Below are 14,391 nucleotides of genomic sequence, written 5' to 3' on the forward strand. Positions count from 1 at the left end.
GTTGTGAGCCCCCTGCTCTAAACAGACTTCTGCCAAGACATCAGGACAAGTTTATTATTTTTCTGGGTGTGTCTATCTGTTGCCCTTTAGGAGACTGTGAAATCCTCACTCTCTTGAAGCTTACAATGCAAAAGAGAAGAGCCAGACAGCACATAAATAAATCTGTTATTGAATTGTGCTCTAAGGAGGGCCTGTGAGGAGTAGAACCAGAGCAGTTGGTGAGACCATTCAGTAAGTAATGGTGTGCTTTCAAGTAGGAGAACATGGGTTCAACTCCCAGAACTGAGGTAGAAAGCTGGGTGTTGTGGTCCTGGGTGCACCTATAATCCTGGGGCTGGACAGGTGGTGAAAGGAAGACCACTGGCACTTGTTGAGCTCAGTTGGTGATATGGTAGAAAGTTACAGAGGCAGATTTCTGCAATGCAATTACTGGCTCAAAGCACACGTGAATATACTCATAGACACAGAACATATGCATAAAAAAAATCAGTGAGGGTTGGGCCTACATTCTGGTGGGCGGGACAGAGATTTGGGTTGAGCTGGAGGGATGAGATATTCACTTTCCTCAGATGCTTAACCCAGAGGAGAGCCCAAGGCCTGCCATATAGTAGAATGCACTGAATACTAAATGAAGCAGCTCTGGAACATTCACAAGCTTCATAGAAGGATCACAAGTGATAACATCTGCAGAAGCCCTTTAGAGAGGATAAAGTGCAGCACAAATGTCACTTTATTACAGGGTGTACACTGAGAAGGCAGGAGGCAACCTTTGCTCTTTCTTCTATCTGAGAGAACTTCTGCAGACAGGCAAATTCTTCCTGAGCCAAGTGCATTCAGGCATCCAGTGTCTTCCTAAACATCATATTCCCATTATGTTGGGATGATCAGCATTGCTGTTAATGAGATACAGGAGAGAGTAGACACAAGGCTTGTGTGGGTGTAGCTTTGGATGCAGTCCTGGCGTGGGAGGCTAGCCAGCTCTCTAGTACATTGACTTGAAGATCCAACTGGATGATTTTCAGAAGGGGGATGCTAAGAAGAGTGGAAAATAAGGGAGTTGATTATGAGTAGGAATAGTAACTCCATGTTTGCCTCTCCATCTGTTCTGATTCTGTGGCCAAGTGTTTAGTTTCCTCTTTCTGCTTCCTTTACTTTCCTGACTTAAAATATTTCTCATTTCTAGTAAGACCAGTAAAGAATTGAGATATATTTAACATTTACTATGTAAATGACACTATGGCATGTGCTTTTACAGCATGAAGGACAGAATTTCAGAAGTTAGACTGCCTAGACTTGTACCCTCTCACATCAAAACACATGAATCCAAAATATTCAGCTACTTTATATTCAGCACAGTACTACTGGAAGCAGGAGGGAGAGATTACTGTCCTGTGTGAAAGTTGTGTGCCTCCTATTCCCAATTCTCCCTGCATGATGAGGCAAAATGATATCATTTTCTGTGACTCAAGTCCATCTGTCTGTGAGGGTATAGATTATATATTATAAATTATTTTCAAGCCATGTTTCCAAGGGAAGCTGGATTTTTGAGCAGGATATTGTAGAGATGCCATGAGAGTAAAAAACAGAATTTGTAGAAAACAGACACACCCATTTTGCTTCAATAAGAGGTTTCTATGTGCATATTCATCTTTAGAGTAAGATTTCCATGGAAATGGATTTTAAATACAAACTATGTTTTTAATCACTAAAGAATCAAATACTTATTTCTGGGGCAATGTTCTATAGTCTGAAAGGGGCAGGGGCTATGTAGCTCACAGTGCTAACCCTTACAAGGCCTGGGATTTAATCCCTAGAACAAGGAGAATGAAACAAAACAGAAGGTGGGGGAAGAGGAATTCTGACAGTATTATATGTCATTTGATAACGTCAAAGCTTCTAGATTTAAAGAATGAGAGCTGAAGAGAAGGGAACTCGGGCCAGTGAGATATTTCAGTGGGTAACTCCCAAGCCTTTGGAGCTGAGAATGAGCCCTGAGTCCCACATGTGGAAGGACATTGCCAGCTTCCATATGTTGTTAGCTCATGTCTGTTATCTTTGAGGTTAGAAGATGGTCATGAATTCAAAGACAGCCTCAGAGACAGTGAATTCAAGTCTAGCATGAGCTATATACACTGAGACCATGCACATAAGGGTCACTTCCCTTTATTAAGATTCTCTGTGGCATGCAGACAAAAGCCAGGGCACTGTAGGAATAACAGCTACTTTATATCTTAATGTGGTTGAAAAATGATGATAAAAGTTTTTACCAGAATCTTATCATGGGCGAATCCATGCAGCACCACTGAAAACAATCTTATTGGCCATACTGGTGCACAATCACTAAACTGCCAAAAGTTAGGCTTTGTGTGGAAATATGTGACCTGACATACCATCTACGTCTACGTCTATTTATCTACCTATCAATCAATCTATCTATCTATCTATCTATCTATCTATCTATCTATCTATCTATGTGTGTGTGTGTATTTATATATAATTTATTATATTTATGTTTATTCTTCTTCTTGCTCATTTAGTTCTCTTTCTATCACACAAGGCTCCTTAAACAGAGAAATATTGTGCCCCCTCCATGTAAATTACATAATTTATGTTTGTCTTTCTGATTCATACACTTATTAATGTTCCTTATTCAATAATGTTAAGGTGCAAGTATGTATGTGTGTGCATGTAGAGACCACTGGTCAATGTACATTTTACTCCTCAGTTGCTCTCTACCTTAGTTTTTGAGGCAGGGTCTCTCACTGAACCTGGAGATCACTAATGTAGATGAAGCTGGTCAGCAATCCCATGGGAATCCCCTTGTCTCTATCTACCCAGGGCTGGGATTACAGGGGCATACTACAACACTCCACTTTTTTACATGGTAATGGGCATCCAAATTCAGGCTTGCATGATAAGCACTCACTAATTGAACCACCCCCTCCCCCAGCCCTCAATAATACTGCCCTAAATACTTGATATTTCAATGACGTACATTTTCCATACCAATGATTAGAAATTCACATAGCTGCAATATCAAGATATTCATAATATCTACTCTCAAGAATTCTGAGTGTGTGTTTCCTATCTTGAGAAGTTGCACTAGAGTACAGGTAAACTTCCTTGAATGTCTTTTGGTGAAACACTATGAAGGAAAAATAACTAGTGTACAGACTGATTTAGAAAGGGATACACAGAATTGGAGACAGTAAGAAAAATGCTATACACTCTGGAGTCACTAGTGGGTAAGTGGAATAGTAGTAATCCTACCACATTACCAGAGAAATATTGTCAAAAAATACCCAAGGAAGGAGGGTTGATGACAGGAAAGATATGGTGAGTGGTTTGTGCTTGGGAGAGAAATGACTTAGAACAGAATTCATAGTCAACTGACTGGCAAGACCATCCAGACCTATTGGATGGTCTGCCACTCAGATGGGCTGGCCACTTCTAAATCCCTCTTCCAAAGCTTTTGGCTCTCACTTTCAGCTCTCAAGTCATAACTGTTGCTTTAATCTTTGTTTAGTCCTCAAGATGCCACAGGCATTTAGTTTAAAAAAAAGAGAGAGAGATCCTTTGCTTGGTGGGAACATGGATTTTCAGGCATTATGGAAGGATTAGTAGCAACTGGGAGGACTTCCCACAGGAGGTCAGCAATTGTCCTGATTAGGTTACATGGAAAGCAAGGGCATCTAACTTGTAAAGGAGAAATATGAGCTGGGATGTATAGATCAATGGTAGCTCACATGCTTAGTGTAAGTGGAGAGCCTGGCTTCCACCCCCAGCAATGCCTGCTCTAATGTATGTTTTTTCTGAGTTAGAAAATTTAGTGAATTGTGGGAAAATGTCTGGACTTAGTTATGTGTATTGTGGATGTCTCTACTAAACATTGCTGGCAAAGAAAGCAGAAAACAGTTATTGTAAGACTGCTTGTATTAAGTGTCTCAAGCATTTCCTAGGGAGAGGATGTTCTGAGTTCAGGTCAGTGGGCATGGGTTTGTCCAGAAATGCTCAAGTAGTACAAGAGCTGAAATGACCTCATCTACTTTCTCCTGATTTCCTATCAGTCACATATACATCCCACAGTAGCAAATGGTGCAAGTGTGTATGTGTGTGCATGTTTATGCGCTTCTGTGAACGGACATCCTGACCACAGAGCTGGCCTGAGCAGAGAATGACGTTCAGAGGAGTGCATCAATTTGGTACATCACAGATTTGAAGCCTTGTAAACTATTCTGGGCATAAATCAGCCTTGAGTAAGTTCACTTTCAGGATTTTGGAACCACAGAGCTGAAAGACACTTTACCTTTGAGATTCAGTCTTCTTGTCTTTTCCCTACCCATGTGTCCTTGAGAAGCCTCAGCCCAAATACATACAGACATTGGTACCACAGCCTGTATATGCCATTTCCACTGCAGTCCAGCAAGCTTTGTGTGGCATCCCAGATTGACTCAAAGATCATGTATCACAGACCATCAAAGTGAGAGAGCAAATCTTTTGGGTTCAGACATAAAGAACCTGACTGAAGGTCAAACTCAAATTAACTAACAGGCTGGTACCTAGCACCAGTTTCCAGGTTATTTCCCAACAAATCTACACCGCCAGGTTACAAACCCATCCCTGACACTTCACTTCCTAGCAACCACCAATCACAAGGAAAACAGAAGTGAAGTTTATGGTTTGGCTCCCAGCACCAGTCAATTATGATGAAGGCCATATTGCCTGCCCCCCGATAAGATGTATACCAGGCTAGATATCCCCTTTTGCCTCTATAAATGCTTTCCTGATACTGGGCTCAGGGCTCCACCTTCCTGCTGTGTCAGGGTTGGCAGGGATCCCAAGCTCCAGCTTGAATAGAGACCCTAATCAACTCCTTGGTGGTCTTTTGGAGTTCATGGACACTTTCTAGCACAACAGAAATGGACTCATAGACACATTTCTCCCAGATTACTCTAGTCCATATTCTGTTGTGTTCAGTAAATGACAATGAAGAAAAACATTCTAATTGCCTACTGTTTACAGTGAATATGCAAGTATTGCTGGATGCTTTTTAACTATTAAAATGTTCCAAATCTAACCTCCTCCACCGCAAACAAGAAGGCTTAATAGTATTCTGCCATTCTAAGTAGTAATAGCAAAAAATTACTCTGGCACAAATGCATGTTTTCCTCTTAAAAATGAATAAAAGAGCAATTAGCTAATTAATGTCTGCAGGAAGGAAGACAAGGCTACCAAAGGGATTTAACTGTACCTGTGCTCTCAGAACTGACAAAAATGCTGAGATGAGAGAAGTGAGAACAAGTGAGTTAAAAGGGTTGAGAGGCCAAATCTTTTACATTCAGACTTCATTTTAGAGAAGTTGAACTCAGGCAAACTAACAGGCTGGTGCATTAATTTCCAAGTTATCCTCCAACAAAACCTAAGTCTCCAGTCTCTAGGCTTACCCCCCCCCCCAAGACCTGCATCTTCAGGTTACAGCCCCCAAAAAGACGAGTGTCTGTAGGTTACTACCCCAACACATTTGCACCCCCAGGTTACAAACACACCCCTGCCTAATGACCACCAATGGAGAGGGAAATAGGAACTAAGTTTACCAATTGATTTCTAGCACCAGCCAATTATGTTAAAGGCCATAGTAGCTTTCTGATTAGATGCTTACTCACTCACCCCGAGACCTGTCTTTGTTTGCTGCTTACTATAAAGTCTTGCCCCAATAGATATTCAGGGCTCCTCTCTCCATCAAAAAGCATCCTGCAAGTTGGTGGTGAATTTAGAGGCCCAGACTAGCTTGAATAGATTAAAGACCCTGATATGGGTTGAATCAGATAGACTCCTGTCTAGTTTTTTTTCTTTGTTTATGAGTTTGTTGTTGCTGGGTTCTTTTTTTTTTTTTTTTTGGTTTTTTGGTTTTTGGGTTTTTTTTGGGGGGGGGTAGGGGTAGGTGTGGGACATTACTAACACTCCCCTGCCACTACAGGGTCTTGTACTAGGCAGTCTTCTACAACTGAGCTATATCTCCAGCATGAAGCAGCTTCAAAACCACTCAATGTCATTAGCAAAAAAGGATTGCATCAATGTGGACTTTACAGTTACACTGCCATGGGCAAAGGAGTCCCTTGGCAAGTATAAGGCTAGAAATGTGCTAAAAATGTCAGTGTGGTGGTTTGAATGAGAATGGCCTCAGAAGGGTCATAGATTTGAATGTTTGCTCTGGATTTTGTGGGCTAGTTGGGAAGGATTAGGGGTATGTGGCCTTGTCAAAGGATGTGTGTCTACTATGAGTGGGTTTTGAGGTTTCAAAAGGCCAGGGCATTTTCCCATCAGATTGTTTGTTCTTCCTCAGCTACTTCCACAACACCACATATGCATGGTACCTCTATGCTCCTGGCCCTGAGGGTCACAGACTTTACTACCCTCTAAAATTGTGAGTCTCAACTTTATTTTTTTTAATGATTTTATTTATTTATTATATGTAAGTGCACTGTAGCTGTCTTCAGACACCACAGAAGAGGGCATCAGATCTCATTATGGATGGTTGTGAGCCACCATGTGGTTGCTGGGATTTGAACTCAGGACCTTCAGAAGGGCAGTCAGTGCTCTTAACCGCTGAGCCATCTCTCCAGCCAGAGTCTCAACTTTAAAAGATCTCTTTTATAAGTTGCTTTTGTCATGGTGTCTCTTCACAGCAATAGAAATGTAATGAAGACAGCAAGATGGATATATTATGGGGACAAGTTCTACATCAACGTAGTCACTTCTCAAAAATTCTATGGACTAGGATCTAGCTTCTCTCAAGGCCCCAAGATGGAGGAAGAGCAGTTCTGCCCTGGGCTCTTCTACATGTTTGCAGAACAAGTACAGGGAAGGCAGGAATAGTGCTTATTTCTATACCATGTTGTTTCTCAGCTGACAAACAGGCTGGAGTATGAGAGCCAGTGCAACTGTTCAGTGTGGCAAGTCCATGCCATTTCTTACTCCCTTTCTTCTTCTACATCTCCTCTTCTTCCCCCTCCAACTTGAGATGGGGACTCACTTGGTAGTACAGGCTAGCCAGGAACCTGGTACAGAACCATGAGTAGTCTGCAGCTTCCCATCTTCCTGAGTCTGTTTCCTAGGAGAATACATAGGTGTTCCATGGACTGGCTTCTCTTTTCAACAGGGTCAAAATATCTTATCTGGAAAGACGAGACTACTCTTGATGCTAGAAACAGGTAAGAGTGTTTGATTTGGTTTGGTGCTATGCACACTCCAGTGTAGTCTGCTTGACAGGCCAAGAAGCCTGAAAGCACTCACAAGGCAAAGAGTTTCACGGAAACTTAACCTCCTGGAACCAGGCATTCTCATATCCCATATACTCATACCCTCTCCCCGCATTAGTCTGGTGTATGGATCCACATGATCTCCTTTAGTGTTATTTTATTATAAGTGCCTTTAAAGATTGAATTTTGACATAGCTAAGCCTCCCCCAGTGATGCAATGTCCCAGAAAATCCTTGAAGCTGACAAACTTGGAATTCAGTAGGAATTCAGTAAGAAGATCATCTATTCAGTAATATTCAAATTTACTTCTAGTAGAGAGGGTGAAACTAATTAGGCATTACAAAGAACAGCGGAATAGCTCAGGGCTGGTCTGCAGAGTGTCTTACCCAGACAAGGGAATTCATAATGGCCTAGTGAATAGGTGGGTTTACCATGAAAGAGTTAGGGAATCTTCCTGAGACAGGTTTCTTCACTAGGCTCAAAGAAACAGCATAATCAGGCATTTACTACGAACCCCTGGTGGTGGGCTTAACAATAGACTAGCATTACACCTGGCTCCCTTCTTAGTGGTCCCTTAGCCTGGTCCCCGACTTCTTTTGATGTATACATTCCTAATGTTTTGTGTCACTGTAACTCGGTGGATGTATCTTGCCTGGTTTCTTGTTATTCTTCTGTACAAAAAGTTCGATGCTCGACTTGACAAATTACATTCAGATTCTACACAATCTCTTGTGTTGCGTCTGTCTGTCATTCATTCGCTGACTCCTTGTCCACCTGTAACCAGAGACCCATTCTACGCAGACAAGGGACCAAAAGGGTCTGTGGCAGTTTGGTTTTCACATAAATTCTCCATATATTATCTGGGCTGTCTGGAGATTCATGGGTCAAACAATTTTTCTTTCTCAGCTTTCTGAGTAGCTGATACTATAGGCCTCCCAGAGCACCCTGTCTTAAACAGGTGACAGTGCTGGGTATTCTTTTTCTTGCAATTCCTTTCACCTGAAAACTTCATTGTACTAGGAATAAAGAATAACTGTGGCTTGGGTGTGAAGCTATGAGCCTGTAAACCAGCAACTCAAGAGGCTGAAGCAGGAGGATTACAAGCTCAAGACAAGCCTAAATTACATGATGAGAAACCCCCATGATAAGAAGAATGGATTGATTAATGTAAAACCAAAACAGAGAAATATGAAGTGGGCAAAGTGCATGACAAATGACCACATATTTTCATTACCAAGAAAGTGTCTGCTAGCTGCTAGCTGCTAGCTGCTACTTTACTATGGTTCTGCTTCCCAAGAGTTTCCTTCACAGTTGACTGACCCAAATAACTGCTGAGATCCTTTAAGCATCAAAGAGTTAAGCAGAGGAGAGCTCCCTTTTCCATTTCTTGCTTTTTTCAGTAAAATTTGCTTTTGACTGAGTACAGTGCTAATGAGGATACTTTCTCTGCTTCTGTGGTACTTTGATGTAAAAAGATAATGGCTCTTCAGCCTGCACTTTTACTAGTGAATATAAAAACAGGATGACTCTTTCAAATATGATATGACATTAAAATGGAGTCATTACCAGCAGCCACAGCAACAGAAGACCAAACTAACAAACACCACCAATGGTGCTTCTGGAGTTTCAGGGGTGTGTTTTATTATTAGTTAACATATATTTAACATTTACCAGCAACTAGTCACTGCACTAATAACTTTATCGAGTTTCTCACAGTTGCTTAGGAAGTAGGAATTGAACCCAGGCCATTTGCCCTTACTAAGCAAGTGTTCTCTCACTGATCTATATTATCAAGCCCTTCTTTACATTTAATCACAAGACAGAGTCTTACTAAGTTTCCCAGGCTGGTCAGTCCCTCTAAGTGCTGGACTCTAGGCATAGCTATGGTACCTAGTTATCACATAGATAATTAATCTTGAAAACAATTCTCTGCAATGTGTAAAATTATTACCCCTTATTTTATAAATGGGGAAATTAGGCTAGCAGAAGGTAAATATCTTACTCAAGACCAAATAGCTACTAAGTGCTAGAGTCCCAATCACTTTGCCATAGGACATAGGAGAGATGTTGGCTATAATGCTTTTGAGAAAGTAACAATAATAGTAGTTGATGTTATTACTTTTAAAGTTGTATTATATTCATTTATCCTGTGTGTGTGTGTGTGTGTGTGTGTCTGTGTGTCTGTGTGTCTGTGTCTGTGTTTCTGTGTGTGTCTGTGTTCTCTGTGTGTATGTGCGATGGTGTATCTGGGTATGTTTGTGTCTGGGTGAGTCTGTCTGTGAGAGTATGATTGTGAATATGCTTTCAGATAAAAATATTAATAGAATTTACATGCCAATGAGATTCCTCAGTCTATAATTTCTTTGCTTGAGTTTTTAATAAATGTTGTATGGGATAATTCCTGTCTAAAAATGCAGAGCACAGACCTGGAAATGTAGTTAAGCTTGTACTTTACATGCCTAAAACAGATAAATCCTTGCATTCAATATAATGGTACATGCTTATAATCCCCCTCCAATAATGGAGCATAGTGGGTGTAGGTCTGAATGTTGTATTCATAAGACCCTCGATTTCCTACTCCAGGTCCACAGACAGATTGTTTTCAGGCTCTTCATTAAAAGACTGGACGTGGTGGCTCACCCTGTAGCCAGAGGACTGGGGAAGTTGAAACAGGCTTATATGATTTTCAGTAAAATCTGAGCTGCAAAGTGATACCTGGTCTCAACGATGTGCAAAACATACACTTTTAAAAGCATGGGTTTTTTTGTTTTGATTTTGATTTTGTTTCTTTATGACCATAGTATGGCTTGTGAAACAGCATCTTGCCAATCCAAATCTGTTCTCCTTTGGATGGTGTGGCCACGGTGATTTGGGGACAGCAGTGGTGGTATCCATGGCTTTAGGTACATATGTAGCAGAGTGTGGGCTTAGTGGGAAGGGAGGCCCTTGGTCCTGTGGAGGCTTGATACCCCAGTGTAGGAGGATGCTAGATCTGTGAGGTGGGAGTGGGTGAGTAGGTGGAGGAGCACCCTCATTGAAGCAAAGGAGAGTGGGTAAAGGGGGGAGGTGGAGTTTGTGGAGGGGTAACTGGGAAGGGGGATATCATTTGAAGTGTAAATGCATAAAAGGAATAATAAAAATAAAATAAAATTAAAACAGGAGAACATTCAAAGGCCTGTATTTATAAACTGTGTTTGTTCAGAAGTAGTGCACAGCGTAGTTGGTAGAGTGCTTGACCAGCATGCACAAAGTACTGAGTTTGATCCTCAGCACAACAAACCACCAGGAAAAGCAACTTGGATCCAAAGCAGCTTGGATGCTGGGAAGTACTTGCTGATGTTAACTTGATATGGCTGTCTCTAGAGAGGCTGTGCCAGAGCCTGACAGATACAGAGGTGGGTGCTCATAGTCAGCCATTGGACTGAGTTTGGGGTCCCCTGATCAATGAGTTGAAGAAGTAACTGAAGTAGCTGGTTGGGGGTGGGGGGGTGGGGAGGGAGTAACAGTGTCAATGGGCCAGAACCCCCTGGAGCTCCCAGGGAGGGGACCACCAACCAAAGAATACACATGGAGGAACCCATGGTTCTGGTCATATATGAGACAGAGGATGGCCTTGTTGGACATCACTGGGAGGAGATGTCCTTGGGCCTTAGGGTGTTCATTGTCCCGATGTTGGGAAATGCCAGGGCAGGAAGAAGGGAGTGGGTGAGTGGGTGGGGGAGCACCCTCATAGAGGCAGAGAGGGGGGAGTGGGAAAGGGTGTTTCAGAAGGGGAGACCTGGAAAGGGGAAAATATTTGAAATATAAATAAAGAAAATATCCAATAAAAATGGGATACAGTGCTAAACAAAGAGTTTTCAACTGAGGTATCTCAAATGGCTCTGAGAAACACTTAAAGAAAATTACAGCTTCTTGAGCTCTGTGTATATGTTGGATATTAGTCCCCTATCAGGTTTAGGATTGGTAAAAATTATTTCCCAATCTGTTAGTGGCCTTTTTGTCTTATTGACAATATCGTTTTACCCTACAGAAGCTTTGCAATTTTATGAAGTCCTATTTGTTGATTCTTGATCTAAGGAACAGGCCGTTGCGGTTCTGTTTAGAAATTTTTCCCCTGTGCCCATGTCTTTGAGGCTTTCCCCACTTTCTCCTCTATAAATTTCAGTGTCTCTGGTTTTATGTGGAGGTCTTGGTCCACTTAGACTTGAGCTTTGTACAAGGAGATGAGAATGGATCAATTCACAATCTTCTACATGATAACTGCCAGTTGTGCCAGCACCATTTGTTGAAAATGCTGTCTTTTTTCCACTGGATGGTTTTAGCTCCCTTGTCAAAGATCAGGTGACCATAGGTGTGTGGGTTCATTTCTGGGTCTTCAATTCTATTACATTGATCTACCTGTCTATCGCTATAACAGTACCATGCAATTTTTATCACAATTGCTCTCTAGTACAGCTTGAGGTCAGGCATGGTGATTCCCCCAGATGTTCTTTTATTGTTGAGAATAGTTTTTACTATTCAAGTTTTTTTTTTTTTTAATTTCAGATGAATTTGCAAATTGCCCTTTCTAACTCAGTGAAGAATTGAGTTAGAATTTTGATGAGGACTGCATTGAATCTAGAGATTGCTTTCGGTAGGATAGCAAATTTTAATATATTAATCCTGCAAATCCATGAGCATGGGAGATCTTTTCATCTTCTGAGATCTTCTTCAATATTTTTCTTCAGAGACTTGAAGTTCTGAACTCCAGAAATTCGAATAACCCCATTAAAAATGGGGTAGGGAGCTAAACAAAGAATTCTCAACAGAGGAATGCCAAAGGGCTGAGAAGCACTTGAAAAAATGTTCAACATCCTTAATCATCAGAAAAATGCAAATCAAAACAATCCTGAGATTCCACCTTACACCAGTCAGAATGGCTAAGATCAAAAATTCAGGTGACAGCAGATTCTGGCAAGGATGTGGAGAGAGAGGAACACTCCTCCATTGTTGGTGGGATTGCAAGCTTATACAACCACTCTGGAAATCAGTCTGGCAGTTCCTCACAAAACTGGACATAGTACTAACGGTAGATTCCGCAATACCTCTCCTGGGCATATACCCAGAAGATGTTCCAACTGGTAATAAGGACACATGCTCCACTATGTTCATAGCAGCCATATTTATAATAGCCAGAAGCTGGAAAGAACGCAGATGTCCCTCAACAGAGGAATGGGTATAGAAAATGTGGTACATTTACACAATGGAGTACTACTCAGCTATTAAAAAACAATGAATTTAGGAAATTCTTGGGCAAATGGATGTATCTGGAAGATATCATCCTGAGTGAGGTAACCCAATCACAAAAGAAGTCACTTGATATGAATTCACTGATAAGTGAATTAAGCTAGATAGAATACCCAAGATACAACTTCCAAAACACAAGAAAATGAAGAAGGAAGAACAACTCACGGATACTTCATTCCTCCATAGAATAGGGAATAAAATATCCATGGCAGGAGTTGCAAAGACAAAGTTTAGAGCTAAGAAGAAAGGATGGACCATCTAGAGACTGCCACACCCGGGGGTCCATCCCGTAATCAGCTACCAAACGCAGACACTATTTCATACGCCAGCAAGATTTTGCAGAAAGGACCCTGATATAGCTGTCTCCTGTGAGGCTTTGCCAGTGCCTGGCAAATACAGAAGTGGATGCTCACAGTCATCTATAGGATGAAACACAGGGCCCCCAATGTAGGAGCTAGAAAAAGTACCTAAGAGCTGAAGGGGTCTGCAACCCTATAGGTGGCACAACAATATGAACTAATCAGTACCCCCAGATCTCATGTCTCTAGCTGCATATGTAGCAGAAGATGGCCTATTTGGCCATCATTGGGAAGAGAGGAACCTTGGTCTAGCAAACTTTATATGCCCCAGTACAGGGGAAAGCCTGGGCCAAGAAGTGGGAGTGAGTGGGTAGGGGAGCAGGGAGGGGGGAAGGGTATAGGGAACTTTTGGGATAGCATTTGAAATGTAAATGAAGAAAATATCCAATAAAAAAAAAGAAAAGAAAGAAAATTTCAACATTCTTAGTTATCATTAAATTGCAAATCAAAAAGACCCCGAGATTCCACCTCACAACAGTCAGAATGGTTAAGATCAAAATCTCAGCTGACCTGCATATGGAGCAGAGGATGGCCTAGTAGGACTGACATCAATGGAAGGATTAGGCCCTTTGTCCTTTGAAGGCTCTCTGCCCAAGTGTAGGGGAATGCCAGGGCCAGGAAGTAGGAGTGGGTAGCTTGGTGAGTAGGGGGAGGGTGTTTTTTGGAAGGGAAACCAGGAAAGGGGATGACATTTGAGATGTAAATAAGGAAAATATCCAATTTAAAAAAAGCTCAGCTGACAGCAGATGTTGGTGAGGATGTGGAGATAGAGAAACACTCCTTCACTGCTGGTGGGATTGTAAGCTGGTACAACCCTATGGAAATCAGTCTGTCAGGACATCAGAAAATTCAACATAGTACTGAGGATCCAGCTATACCACTCCTGGGCATATACCCAGAAGGTGCTGTAACACGTAATAAGGACACATGTTCCTGTGTGTTCATTGCAGCCATATTTATAACAGCCAGAAGCTGGAAACATCCCAGAATTTCATCAACAAAGTAATGAATACATAAAATCTGTACCCCATTTTAAATAAGGTTATTTGGTTCTCTGGAGTCTAACTTCTTGAATTCTTTGTATATTTTGGTAATTAGCACTCTATAGAATGTAGGGTTGGTGAAGATCTTTTGCCAATCCGTTGGTTCCCGTTTTGTCCTTTTAACAGTGTCCTTTGCCTTTCAGAAACTTTTCAATTTTATAAAGTTACATTTTCAATTGTTGATCTTAGAGCCTGAGCCATTAGTGTTCTGTTCGGGAAATTTTCCCCTGTGCAGACGTGTTGGAGGATCTTTCTTAATTTCTCTTCTATTAGATTCAGTGTATCTGGTATTACGTGGAGGTCCTTGATCTACGACTTGATCTGTGATCCTGCATCTTCTCCTGTTTTTAGCTAGACAGATCTGTCTGTAAACCACAGGCTGTCCCTTATTTTCCTTTTGTCTTTTCTGCCCTCTAGTGTCAGAATTTGTTACTGCAAGCCACC

This window comes from Mus caroli, unplaced genomic scaffold (assembly GCF_978045245.1).
Source record: "Mus caroli unplaced genomic scaffold, Mus_caroli_1 scaffold_5, whole genome shotgun sequence".
Lineage (NCBI taxonomy): Eukaryota > Metazoa > Chordata > Mammalia > Rodentia > Muridae > Mus > Mus caroli.